Below are 14662 nucleotides of genomic sequence, written 5' to 3' on the forward strand. Positions count from 1 at the left end.
AGCTAAGTAAAATTTCCTAAAACTATTTCCCAAGTCCCTATTGGTCAAGGGATCGCATGTTCACACTTTGTCCAATAGAACTAAAACTTCAAATCTATGAATTCTACCAATACTCCATTCACATGTAGCTGATTGGCTTCTCCTGTAATGTCCTCATCATCCGGCATGTCAGGTAACAATATTATTGCAGCTTATACTCTAGTCAGTGTCTCCATTGTTCTCCTCCTGAGAAGGTAAGTCTTACACACATTAAATTTACATTGTTAGATTTAGCAAGAACAGCATCTTCTAGCAGTCAGTTCTCACGAGAAAGACTTTTAGCTACGAGCACATTTACACAATACAATGTAAAATCATAGTTTAACTCTCTAAGACAGTCATGTTATTAAATGTTAAGAAATACAGCTTGACATGAGGCCGGGGAACTAGGCCAAGACCTCCGCTAATTTAAGGCCTACACTTAATAAAGCTAATATATGATGCAGAACTCTTAATATGACATATTACTACATCAATTTAACACATACCCAACATTACATATTAGTAAACTATTAATACATATACTGCGTGAACATTGGCAGCCACTCATCGTGATCACATTTTCAAATTTGTGCATTAATTTTCTACGTTATTGCTTTTTCTACACCAATCCATTTCTCATAATACAAGAACACTCTCTAATAATTTTTTGTAAAACACCTGCTCCAGCACATGCAAACATTCTTCAACACTATAGAATAAGACTGATAAGGCTGTTGATCCTGGGTAACCTGAGAGGAGAGGTTTTTGCTGACTGGGTCAGTGTCCAGTTTCTTTTAGATCTGGATGCATCCTTCAGAATTATCATCTTTCATAATGTATTGTACATAGGTGGGTATGGAAATAATCAACATTGCTATGGCAGTGTCTTGAAAAATATCCATAACTGATTTAGCAAAATCCCTAGAGCTGTGGTTTGCCAGACTTACTGCCTGTAAGAAATTGGAGTATTAGTTAAGAGGGTGAGATCACATCTCAAATAATAATCACAAGCCATGTCTGCATTAACCACTAGAGTCACTAAATATGCTTAACCCTCTAGTAGCTCGGCACACAACATTCAAGCTTAACTCAGATGCAATGTGTAAAGTATTCATGCAGTACTTCAACTGTAATAAAGTAAAAACACAACAAAAGAAAGTTATCAAGCCAATTTAGGAACATATAGTACATTTAAATAAATAAGATGACACCAAAATTCAAAAAATCCAATAAGCATGACCGAAGATATAAATAAGCACCAACCACAGTCTTCTGATCCTGCTAGATCGGGTCAAATTTAAGGACTTACAGCCAGATGTACGGAGCATTTTTCAAGTTGCAAAGGGGCCGATTCACAGAATCGGCCCCTTTGCGACTTGAAAAATGCTTCTTGGGAGCTACAAAGCCCAAACTGAGATTCAGTAACTCGTTACCGAATCGCAGTTTGGGTTTTGCGATTCGGTATTAGGAAGGGGCGTGTCAAGGGTGTCCCTTCCTAATACCGAACCCAAATGGTATGTATGATTCTTTTGTGACCACGAATGCGGTCGCAAAACAATCGCAGTTAGCACCAGTTTCAAACTGGTTCCCCCCCCATGGGACCCCTTCCCCTTTGTCAATGGCAGCGAAAATATTTTTTCAGAGCAGGCAGTGGTCCCACAGACCACTGCCTGCTCTGAAAAAATGAAAATAATTTTTTTATTTTTTATTTTGAAATGCATCTCATTTCCTTTAAGGAAAACGGGATGCATTAAAAAAAAAAAAAAACTGCTTTATTTAAAAGCAGTCATAGACATGGTGGTCTGTGGTGAGGGGGGACATTCCCAATGGGATCGCAAATTGCAACCTACTTCATGAATATTCATGAGGTAGGTCATTTTTGACCCCATTGGGAATCGCGAACAGTGTAAACTACACTGTTGTACATCCGGTATTGCGACTCGCAAATTGCGAGCCACTAAGACTCGCAGTTTGCGAGTCGCAATACCGGATCTTTGTACATGTGGCCCCAATTTCCTGCCTGTGGAAAGTTTGCCTTCTGACTTAGAAAATTTTATGGTGAAAAAGTAGTCACTGAAGAGTTGCAGGAGGGGCAAAAAGGATCTGAAGCGGGGCTTGATGACAGCGGGTTAAGAGGAGCGGGATCCCTGTGAGGACATCGACGAAGGCAAGAAAGCGAACAGACGACGTTTGAAGTTCATGCCTGGGAAGGCCTGGATGTCGATCGGATGGTGTTTTATGTGGGTCCAGATAAAGCCCTCTACATTTGGGCGACAAAACTTTTCTAGAAGTCAGATGTCCTTCAGCGGGGTAAACCAACAAGCTGAGGTCAAATGGTGTTTCATCAACTACAGCCTCGACAGTGACCCCAGTCTGTATACGCCTTCCAGGCAGAAAACTGCCAAAATGTTTCTAAGTCCCACTTCTTACAGCTTGGGGACAGTAGGAGTACACTCTAACACCAGCCAGAGGGGCATCAATTTGAGATTAGGAGTCACTTCAACAGAGGCCAGTAGTAGTGTCCATGGCAAGCCCAGTGGAAACGAATTAGTTGGGCAGTTGTAGGGAGTGAGACTACTGGAAGCATGTTAGGTCCCTGTAGCTCAAACAGGAGGTCAGCCAACTTGACCCTTGGAGTTCCTTCTCAGATCCAAGGCAAGCAGATCTTTCGTCCTTCAGGTTGTTCAAGGAACAGGACAGTACTTATTTTGATTCTTCACCTGTGCAGGAGTGTTCTGAAGTAAAATCTATGGGGTCTATTTTTATGCCCAGTCCCTGGGTGTGGGTGGAGGGCAGATCTTTGTTCACCCTCTAAACTAGATCTGGTCAGTTCCTCCACTTTCACTGGGTTTCGTGCCATCCTGACTAGAGAACCAAAAGGGGGGCAGGTGTAGATGTGAGCTCATTCTGTCAGTGACAACATAGATGGCCTTGAGAAATCTACTTTCCCACTCCTTATGACAAGTCAGATTTCATCAGGTCGAGCTATTTTTAACGCCTACTGGCCGTGTCTGGAGTGCTTGCAAAGAACAGGTGTTCGGTTGGTTCAGAAAGTGAATTAGCAATAAATATGCATTTAAATATTACTTCTATCTTGTCACATTAGCTTTGACAGAGGTCAAATGTCTGGATATGTCTTCTGAAAACTTTTGCTTATTTTACCATTAAGATCCTTGTTTACGTTTCTTTCTCCGACTACAAAGTTAGAGGATTTCGTACAGTGAACTGTTGACAATCCTGCTGAGAACACAACATTCAAATAATTTGTAACTGTACATACAGTAAAAGTGTATCCGGCTGTAATTTAGTAGTTGGGAAAGCACTTCTTAGTAATTCTGAAGTGAGATGTAATAAAGGTTTTATTATGATCAAAACAGGTCAGAATAATTTACTTGGGAATGTTCAAATGATAAACATTTGCTGAAATATGTTTTGCACACACTATTGTTTGTACCTATATGGTTTTATCAGTAAGACTGCATGTCAGTGTACTACTACATTATGCTTTATTGATGTCATTATTGAAAGTAAGAGTTTTTAAATACAAACTTAGAATAATTCCTGCCCCCCCACCCATCTGACAATTCTATTAGTGAACTAAGAGGCAAGTCAGGAATCGTGTGTACCATATATGTGCGCTATATTTTGATTATATATGGAGCAAAACTTTAGCGTAGAGAATGAAACAAAAGAGTTTTTTTGTATGGCAGGCATGCTGAACTTACATATTGAAGGTTGTCTTGTATGTGGTCAAAAAGGAAAAGGTGATATGTTGAAATAAAATATTTGCCTAGGATCACACAAATTGAGATGTGTTTATGGGTCAAGTGCATTACAGTTAGATCAAGTAGACTATTCAAGTCACTAGACCTGCAGGTCTGATAACATTGTTTTTGCTTTTTACAGGCCTGCATAGGCAACCTTTCAAGCTCAGGAAGGGGCTGGTCACAGCCCCAGCACCATCCTGAGAAGAAAGGAGTCCTTACCCCACACCAAGAGCTCTTTGTCCACTCTCAAGGAGTAATACACATCTCAATATAAGGAAGCCATCAGGGTCAGGTGCTGGACACTAGCAGTAAATTATTTTGGTTTTAGGCAGGAAAATTACAACTTTCTAAAATTGTAAATTCCAAATTATTATTATAAAATCCAACTTGATCATTAAGTTGGATTTTAAATTACTATTAAAATGAGCCATTGAACCATTTTTCTAGCTATTCCTAAACTGAATTTAGCACTTATTAAAGTTAATTACGCAAAAGCAAGTGTTAACCTATGGGCAAGCCAGCCTTGCCACAGTGAAGTATAACTTTGGAGGTTTTTTCATTGCTAGGGTAAGCAAAACATTAAATATACATGACCTGCTTTTTAAATACCAAGATTGCTGCCTTATGGCCTTTTAACGTCTACTTTAGGGGTGACTTCTTAATGTTAAAAATGAAGGTTTAGGTCTGGAAAAATATTATTTTGCCAGATCAAAATGCAGTTAAAATCTGCACTCACAGGCTGCAACGGTAGGTCTGGAGACATGTTGTACAGTGATACTGTAGTGGGTGCATAATGGGTGATGCAGTCCACTAGTAGCATTTAATATGCAGGTCCTGGGTACAGGTGGTACCATATACTAGAGACTTATAAGCAAACTAAATGTGACAAATCTGTGTATACTAATTTTACCATGTTTTAAAAGGAGAGCACAAGCACTTTACCCTTGATTAGCAGAGGTAAAGTGAACAGGCTTTGACAGCCATCAGAAATAGGGTTCAGTGAAAAACCAACATATCCCAGGTGACCCTACAGGAAGTGGCTGGTTTGGGTGTACATGCACTTAGGTATGCCTTTCATGTTTACCAGTATAATAAAGCGGCAACATTGAGAAGTGTTCATAACGTTAAATTTAATATGTACAACAGAGCTGAACTGTGCTACTAGTACTCTATTTCTGGCATGATCTGTTCATTAAATATCTATCACCACGGTGGCCTGTTTGCTTCTCAATACTGAATGACTTGCACAAATGACATTACATTTGAATTGTCAGTTTATTAATTGTCCATTGTTTTAAGACAGATTTTAATATTTATGTGCCTGAAATATCATGCTGAAGATGAATGGATTACAGAGGAATTCAAGGCGCTAGTGGAATTACAACAAATAAGCAAGTTAATCCAGATTTCAATAGTGGTAAAGTATGGGATCTGAGGGCCCTCATGAAGAACCTCAAACTTCAGTAAACTTACAGCAAACTAGGCGGTAGATGGCTTGGGTTGCTCCCAGGGATATTGCTTCAGGCACTGGAGACCAGTGCTGCACCTCGGAGGGGTTTACTCGGCCTCTTGAGACTGGATTTGTGTATTGAGGCTGGAGGGGAGGTTGCACTAGACATTCGATGCTGGAGTAGCACCTGAATTGCCATTAAATACTGGCAATAACAGGCAAGCTATAAAAGGCTGGACATACAAGGCCTAGGTGTTTTAGGCTGTTCCTGCATATCACTGTTCTAGGCATGTGGTGGCTGTACCTAGGCAGGTGATGACCGAGCACCTGGAATATCATGGCAGTACCTAGTTAAAATATGAGGGGTATAAAACATGCACACACTGTGGTGTAATAACTACTAACTGTGCACCTGCTATGCAGTTCTTAACAATTATGTCAATTTGTGTGAAGGTGTGCATTCAAATGTCATGTGAAGTCACTTCCTGTGATGATTGTGGTCATAGGTCATGTAATGACAATTCTCTGTGATGTTGCTGAGATCAAAGAGAGAGAAGTTACTTATGCTACTTTTAGCATTTTGGTGAATCAAGGTCAATGATGCTTCTGTTAAATCTTCATGCAAGCAGATAAGATCATTTTCAGAGCACTACTAGTATTGTGCTTGGATTTCACCTATCACCAGGGGAAGAAAAGAATGAAGGGCGATACAGGCACTAGTTAAAAAATAAAGGCCCTGATTTAATGCATGCAGTGTGCCACTTTGTAATCCTTTTCTCTAAATTATGCATGCTCAATGCTTAATGTATGCAAATGGACCTGTATTTGTAATTGCCTTTTTCTCCTCCTGGAAAATATATTTGCTCTTGGAGAAACCCTTTCCTGTATGCCGTCCCATTTTTGGGAGAGCTCCAGGTCCATTCCCAGGTTCCAAAGAGATTTTCCTGTGTCCCCAAAAAGGAGATGATCTCTAATCATTTCCATCGTAGCAATGGGATGGAAAAATATTTGTAAATATTAACAAAAGAGTATGTTCACAACATTCCAAGGCATCCAAATCCTCAAACACCAATTTGTTGCCCCTGTATTTACTCATGATCAATAGTCGGCAAACATGAATAATATTATACATAAAAAAATGGATTTAGTACTGCATGGTCACCAGTTGTGAATGCCTTGCATATGTAAATGAAGCCATTTACGTAGTCATAACTACCAGTCTGGCTTCAGCTAAAGCTTCAGCAGGATGACCATCACCTTACATACTGTAGGATGCCCTCCTGACAACAGATGAATATGACCCGTGCCTCCTGATATTGCTGGACTGCTCAACCACCTTCTTCACACCAATGATACACAGTTGTACTTGACAGTCTCCTCTGCATCTGACATCCAATGTCTCACACACTGCTTGCACATCATCCAGACCTACATGCCCAGCACCTATCAGAAGTTCAACCCAACCAAGAGAGAAATTCTGTTGTTTGGGAACAACAACAAACAAAAAACAGTACAATATGAAAAATGGAATAGGGTAGTCAGCACCATTACTGTAGCTACTTTTAACAATCATCAATATTATGCCTAGAAGTTCAGAGGAAAAAATATTGTAATTTTTGATAAATGTTCTATTCTTGCAGTTGTTTATTTGCACAATTTTACATTCATAGATCAAAACAAAACATTTTCGGAGAAAGGCCTGGGGCTTTCTCAAGGCTATTAATCTGTTGTCTGTGGGCTGCAATGGACCAGCAATTCAGAGTGGTTTGTAAAATCCAGGTATTCCTTCAAATAGAATCACACCTATTACGAAAAAACACCAAAACTCATTGTGTGCTTTAAAATCTTGCATAATGTATATTGCCTCCAAAAATATTTAGGAAAGAATAGATGTACAGTGCACAGCTTTCATGTTTGGTCGTAGCTGAGGGCCCTGCCAACCTAACAATATATTTCTGGCTACAGGCCTGCCCTGTGGTGTAGCCGTTCTGAAAGGCAAGCGGAAATAGAGTACAGGCAAACACCAGCGGGGACAACCACTAACGTTTCACACGCACAATCCATTTCTAAATGTTCACAATTATTAATCAGGCCAGGTTTTTTGGGGTTTCCAGGGCAGTCTGAAACGACTGCCATCCTACCCAACCGATAGAAGAAAGTGAATAACAATTCTACATAACACAAATTGTGAATTCCCCTCCTATAAATTATAGTCATTTTTTCCAACTCCACACTAGCAATGGCAGGGTTTCCATGGTAACAGAATATTCAGCGTTACTTATGTTTTAACTGCTTATCATTACTAGTCCTAAGGAAAAAAGGAGTTCTGGTAGGTGCCGAAGGGGAGAAAGAGGAAAACAGTTCCGAATATTTTAACAAGCTAATGGCCGTGGTACCTGAGGCACAGTATCAGCATTTCATGAATTGTTCTTGGTTTAAAACAGCAACTCTTGAAAAGTTTGTTTCAGAGATGGCACTTTGCCAAAACCTCCTCGCGCGTATCCGAAGAAGCAGGAACAAGGTACTCTGATAATTATAAGATTAGAAACCCCTCTGACCGGGGCCGAAGGCTGAGAACAGACCTTGCTGAATATGCAGCTGCTCAAATTCAATTACACGGCGGTGCAGGCCCTGAGAGCAGGTCTGACACAATACCACGCGTGAGAAGCAGAGAGCGTGGGAAGATGAGGTGCGGAGGGAAAGGGTAGAGGTGCAGGGATGGATGATACAGGCCCCAGCGATGCCAAGGATGCGTTGAATAATACAGAGGAATTACAATTTTCGAGAAGGTATGTCGGCAACAGAGAAGGAAAGGAAATAAAATTGCTATGCAGAAGAAGCACAGGTAAGAGTGAAACAAGAGACGAGAATGAAGGAAAATAGGCCCTTTTTATGGGCGAGCACAAAGTGCTCCGTCCATTCTGTAATCTCTCTTTGGGCTTGAAACCACGCCCATGCCACGTCAGTCACTTACATTGGTTCGTGGGCTTGCCTTTTAAAATCCGCTTGCTTTCATTTGTGAAATGCATGCATATGTCATGCCTTTTCCGGTGTTTAGCCCACATACACAGTACTGGTAAAGTACCAAGAACATAAGAGGCTCGGTGTTTTCAGCCTGAAGTCTGGACTACTTTATCTGTTTATTTTCCACGCAGTGCGATTGCGCTGCATATTACATAGCTCAATTTTGCTGTGTTTTGTTTTGCTTTACAACGCTAATAGCTCTAACTCGAACAAATGCGAGACCCGTTGCATTGAAAATGCTTGTTGTACATTCTAACCTGATCACTGCATACCTTCTGGTAATTTTCCAACGTGTCTAAGGAGGCTTTACTTGCTAGACGAGACTTCCAGAAATAACGTTGGATTTTTCCTAGGAATTTGGCATTGTTCAAAATATAGCCAAAATAGCTGCTGTCGACGTTCATGCTAGATTGTCATTCCAGTTGTTTTTCGCAGACTGCTCTACATTGAGCCAGTCATGCAGAAGATGCCAATAATGTTCCAGACTCGTTAAGAATGTCCTTACTGGAATTGCTTTCCTCTATAATGCAATAGCGCCTGTAATTTCCAGGAACAAATACCACCTGGAGTTATAATATTCTGCTAATAAACATCCACCTCTTGGTAATCATCAGAGAAATCTCAAGCAGACTTTTGCTCTCAGATGAGATTTCCATTAATATTCTGAAGAAACAGTGTTTCCACTAGTTCAGGGGTCTCCAATCTTTTCTGTAATAGGAGCTACTTTTGTTTTATGAAAATCTTTGAGAGCTTCTAATATTATTAGTGTTGTAATAGTGACCACATCAGACAAGATAAAATTAGTGAGCACCATATGCAAGATTACTACCAGCAATTACCTCACTGCATCAGGGTTTACCAGTAGTAATTTAAAAAAGGCTTTGCCAACACAGAATGCCTTTACACGGGTAATCAACAACAGACATAGCAGCAATGCCACTTGTACCAACCTAATAATATTTTTAGGAAGTCTACCCAGTGCCACATGAGTTTATCACTAAATATCAGATTTAAATATATTTTGGACATTCAGCCATTTTTCCCAAATATCAGCTTGTGAGTCATGAAATTAAACATCTTTGTCTCAAATATAAACCATCAATTTTGGTATACATGTAATAATTCAGCCAAACAAAAGCTTCTAATTTAGTATACTGCGCTGCACAGAGGTGAGCTACTATCAGGTAGCTCGGGAGCTACCAGTAGCTCACAAACTACTCGTTGGAGAATCCTACGCTGGTTATTCCACAAAAATTCTAACAGTGTTCAGAATTTGGCAGAAAAAGCTTCAGGTAACATTAATACTAAACCTGTCATTTCTACAATAATTCAAGGAGCCGTTCATAGCCATTCATAAAATGCAAAGTATGGCTGTTTCAGTCGTAATCACTTTTCAGATAATCGTGTTCTGTGAAACATATTTCTACTTGCCAACAGTCACTCCAGCATGGATATAAAATGACTTGAAGTAGTAAAAGCAAGTTAAAATGAAAAGCAAAGACATGAAAAAAACAACAAAAAAGTGACATTACTGCCACATCTTCACAATCTATATTCTGTGCTCTATTCATGCATTACATATTGAGGTAAACGACCCAAAATGGACAAATATAGGGTGCAACAAAAGACTAGGCATAATGTATATTAGATTATGTGATCAAAACATGGAATGGATCATATAGGAAAGTCGCCATTGTTCTTTCAGTTCTTAGTCAAGAGCTACTGGCCTTGGCAGCAAGCTGTACAGGTGGGAAGTATGAGAAAACCATGAAAACTGACAAGATATCTCTTGTTTTGAAAGGTTTCCTTAAGAACAAGCATTGGCAAAGCAAGTAGGTCTCACCTACGCAGGAGAGAAAGAGAAAAAGAGAAAGCAACAGTAAATGAGTAGGTCAGAGGGATGGGTCGAACAACAATGGGGGAAGGGTAGGGGTGCGGGGCAAGCAATGACAGGAGGAGGTGGACGCAGGAATGGGGCAAGCAACAACAGGGGGAAGGGTGCTTGGGGGCAGGGGAAGCAACGACTTGGGAGTGGAAAGGGGATTGACTTACACAACAATGAGGGTGAGGGCAACCAGACAAATAACAATGACTGAACAGTAATGAGTGGGGATTTTACCAGGCAAGCACTGATGGCAGGGCAACAGTGCAGGAGGGGGTCATGGAAGAAACATCATGGAGCAGGATGGGGAGGAGGGGAGGCACCTGTAAACTCATGCACTCTTATGGAGTGCTACAAATTAAATGGAAAAAATATAGGTCCAGAAGCACTGGACCAGTGAAAGGACACTTATTGCTGACAGGAAGCAGTACTTAGTCCATGCTCCATGGAAGGGACAAACATCTGAAGAAAAAATGAGATTGGTACGTGCTGACCAATCAGAAGCAAGGAAATGAAAGTGACAATGAAGCCAACCAATGGTAGGTAATGAGTTGGCTCTAAGGGCTATTTGTGCAAAAATAATGATTAGCAATTATAGAAAAGCAAATCCTCGAGAATTGCTATTTGGTAATCACTAATCGGTATGTATGAAATGAATCACAAAATAAATAGTGATTCGTTATATAGTTGGTTCAATATTTAGGAAATTGCATTTAACAATTTTTGAAATAGCGAAGGGAGTCATAGAGAGCAACAGTCACTTTTGGGATACAATGATGACATCAGATTCAGGAAGTAGGCCTCACTTTAAAGCTGGAGAGCATTGGTGCAGCAGCTCACTAGAAGAATCCATTTTGTATTCTAGTGTTTGTTTGCCATAAAGCTTTTTACAAATGCAATGTGCCACGTAAGGACAGTTAGAAGGATTCTGCCAGGAGGAAAACAAATTGACATTTTCAGAAAAGGAACTTGAAATCCTCTCAGAGGAATGTGTGTGGCACCATGACCAACTTTTTGACAAGTCATCTCTGACAGTACCTGGGCTCCAGAAGAAAAAATATGGAAGAGTATGCAGGAGAAGATTAACACGATTAGAGTCACCCAGAGATCAATTTAGGAGATGAGGAAGAGATGGTATGACCTCTGATCTCATACCAAGGAGAAGGTGGCAAGCCATCTGCGTGAGTCTCGAGAAACAGGAGGAGCCCACCACCAACTGCCATTGAGGAGCTTGTGCAAAGCACTCTGGGTCCAGAAGCCATCAGTGGTTATGATTAAATTGACACCTAAGACCTTCCAGGAACCTCACAAGGAAAATCTAATAAACATTTATTATACTAAACAGTGTATTTGAAGTGTGTAATTAAGGGAAGTAAACATCCTACAAATCCATAGTAATGTAGTGAAATAAAAAAAAACTTAAGTCCAAAATTATATATATATATAGTATTCGTCCACATACTTTCAAGGTGCATTATGGGCTATGTAGTTGAAAACAAATCTACAACAAATAGAAGGACATAAAGCATAATAGTAAATATCATAAATTAGTCAATGTACAACATAGGACAAATCTCTAAGGGCTAAACTTTTTGCCTCCTTCCCCCTACTTTTTCTGACCAGTTTTTGTTGGCTTTAGAACTCTGGGCACTTTACTACTGCTAACCAGTGCTAAAGTGAATTTGGTATCTGTGTAATTTGTACTGTTGATTGGGTTATCCATGATTGGTATATTTGATCTACTGGTACGTCCCTAGTAAAGTGCACTAGAGGTACCCAGGGCCTGTAAATCAAAGGCTACTAGTGGGCCTGCAGCACTGATTGTGCCACCCACCTGAGTAGCCCTGTAAACATGGCTCAGACCTGCCACTGCAGTGTCTGTGTGTTCAGTTTTAAACTTCCAGTTCGACTTGGCATGTGCACCCACTTGCCAGGCCTAAACCTTCCCTTTTACTACATGTAAGGCACCCCTAAGGTAGGCCCTAGGTAGCCCCATGGGCAGACTGCAGTTTATCTTAAAGGTGGGACATGTACTGGTGTGTTCTACGTGTCCTAACAATGATATAATGCTAAATTTGTTTTCACCTATCTCTCTCATAGGTTAACATGGGGGCTGCCTCTAAATATCCTTAAAGTGCAGTTTCCTTTTAAGAGCAGATAGAAATGTGGAGTTTGGGGTCTCTGATCTCACATTTTAAAAATACATCTTTTGGTGAAGTTGTTTTTTAAATTGTTTGTTTGAAAATGCCACCTTTAGGAAGTGTGCATTTTCTTGCTTAAACCATTCTCTGACTCTGCCTGTTAGTGGATTCCTTGTCTGAATCAGTTTGACAGTTGGGCTGTTTGTACCTCTCCTCTAGACAGTGACACAAAGGGAGCTGGGGTGTAGCCTGCATATACTGATGAGCCATGTGAGCTAGAGTGGAGGGAGGAGTGGTCACTTACACCTGAAAGGACTGTGCCTGCCCTCACACAATGCAGTCTCCAACCCCCTGGTGTGTTTCTGGGGCCAGACTTTCCTTTAAAGTATGCCTACTTCAAAGGCGTAAATGGGTAAAAGTAGTGGACCCAAAACCCCAGACTTTTAGAATCTTTCTGGATCAAGAGAAACCTCTGCCAAGGAGAATAGCTGAAGATCTGGAGGAGGTGTACGGCTCCTTTGCTGTGTTGCTTTGCTCTGTTAGCCTGCAGTTGCTGGTTCTGCCTGAAAAGAGAGCAAAGGGTGAACTTAGCTGTGTATCCTGCTTGAGAAAGTTCTCCAAGGACTTGGAGTAGAGCTTGCCTCCTGTTGGAAGTCTCAGGGACACCAAAGACTTCAGTTTCATCTGCCTACACTACTGGTGACACCAGTGCTGCTCCCTGCACTGTGGCCTGTGAACACCGCTCGTGAGGCACACAAAGCACCGTCCCATCCAGCACCACAGACCCGGTCCACCGACGCCAGCACCATCAACTCCAGTGTTGTCACCAGGTGTCCCTGTCTACACCGCGACCTGTGGACACTGCACAGAGCCCATCCCGAGCCACACTGCTGACTTGAGTCTACTGACGACAGCACTTCAACAACAACAACGACGATGCCTCCACCGGGACCTAGTGACACCACACGTTGCACAGCCCAGAGTTCGATCTGCAATGCGTGTGACTTCAAGAGCCTGACGACCCCCTCACCGACCTCCAGAACTGGCGCTAGCGATGCCGCTTGCCGGATTTCACCGCGAGGATCACAACGCTCTGCATTTCCAAAGTACTGTTTGCGGGTCTTCCTGACACGGCAGGCCCGAACTGTCGGTTTTGTTGACCACAAAGCTGTGATAGCCCCAGATGGAGCTATCGACTTCAAGGAACTGTATTTTTAAGTAATTCTTGCAAAATTCATATCTTTATTACTTTATGTTGGATTTTTCTTGTTGAGGTCTTGTTTTATATAGATAAATATTGGCTATTTTTCTAAAACTGGTGTGGGTCCTTTTGTAGTGTTTTCACTGTGTTACTGTGTGTTATGTACAAACGCTTTACACTTTGCTTCTGAGATAAGCCTGACTGCTCATGCCAAGCTACCAAGGGGGTGAGCAGGGGTTATCTGAGCTAGGTATCTCCCTTATCCTGACTAGAGTGAGGGTCCCTACTTGGACATGGTGCAAACCAACTGCCAACTAAACACCCCATTTCTAATAGGTTTCATTTGTGGTGTACATTTCCTGAGTGTAGTTGCTGAGGAAGCAAACAGCATATTAATCTTACCTTAAGAAGTGGGTTAGTACTAAAGATTTAGAATAATATGTTTTTGTTTCTGATTTGCCAAGGTAACCCTAACCATGATCATACCATGCAGAATTTGCAGAATCTATTAATAGTTTGTGTGATTTGACTATAAAACCTTTGGGGTTCTGCCTTTCACATGAGATTTTGGAATTCTTTAGCTACTTTCCTCGCAGGCGACTTGCCATGCTTTTCTTTTGCTGTCAATGCCCTTTATGAGACTCCCACTTAAAAATGTTGCTTACATTCTGCCTAACTAGGGATTATATAGGTTTATGATTTGTGCATTTGTCTGTACTTCTGTAATTGGGCCTTCATGGCAATTCATGCATTGTTCTCTGTAGCACATTTGGACTATTTTGTAATAAATGTAATTTTTCCTCTATTTTTGATCTAGAACCCAGTCCTTCATGCTTCCAATATTTTATTCTGTTTACTGCTGCTAATTGTGTTTACCTGATGAGGAGAGTAGTCTCTAACTACTAGATCAACTGGAGCCCTGGAGACTAATTATTTTTGATAAAAATCAAGTGGATTGAATATTGGGGTTGAGGTGATTATGAAGGTTTGGCTCCCACATTTTAGTATCTGCAACAGAAGCATACCAAATGATTAACTAAAACCTTATAACCCTAGATAACAATCATTTGTAATGCAATGGGTCTCACGTTTGCTCGAGTTAGAGATATTAGTGTTGTGAATTCTTAACTGGACTTTCTTGCCACTAAAACTGAAAATGAAAAGTAAAACAGTGGA

The sequence above is a fragment of the Pleurodeles waltl genome, chromosome 11 (assembly GCF_031143425.1).
Source record: "Pleurodeles waltl isolate 20211129_DDA chromosome 11, aPleWal1.hap1.20221129, whole genome shotgun sequence".
Taxonomy (NCBI): Eukaryota; Metazoa; Chordata; class Amphibia; order Caudata; family Salamandridae; genus Pleurodeles; species Pleurodeles waltl.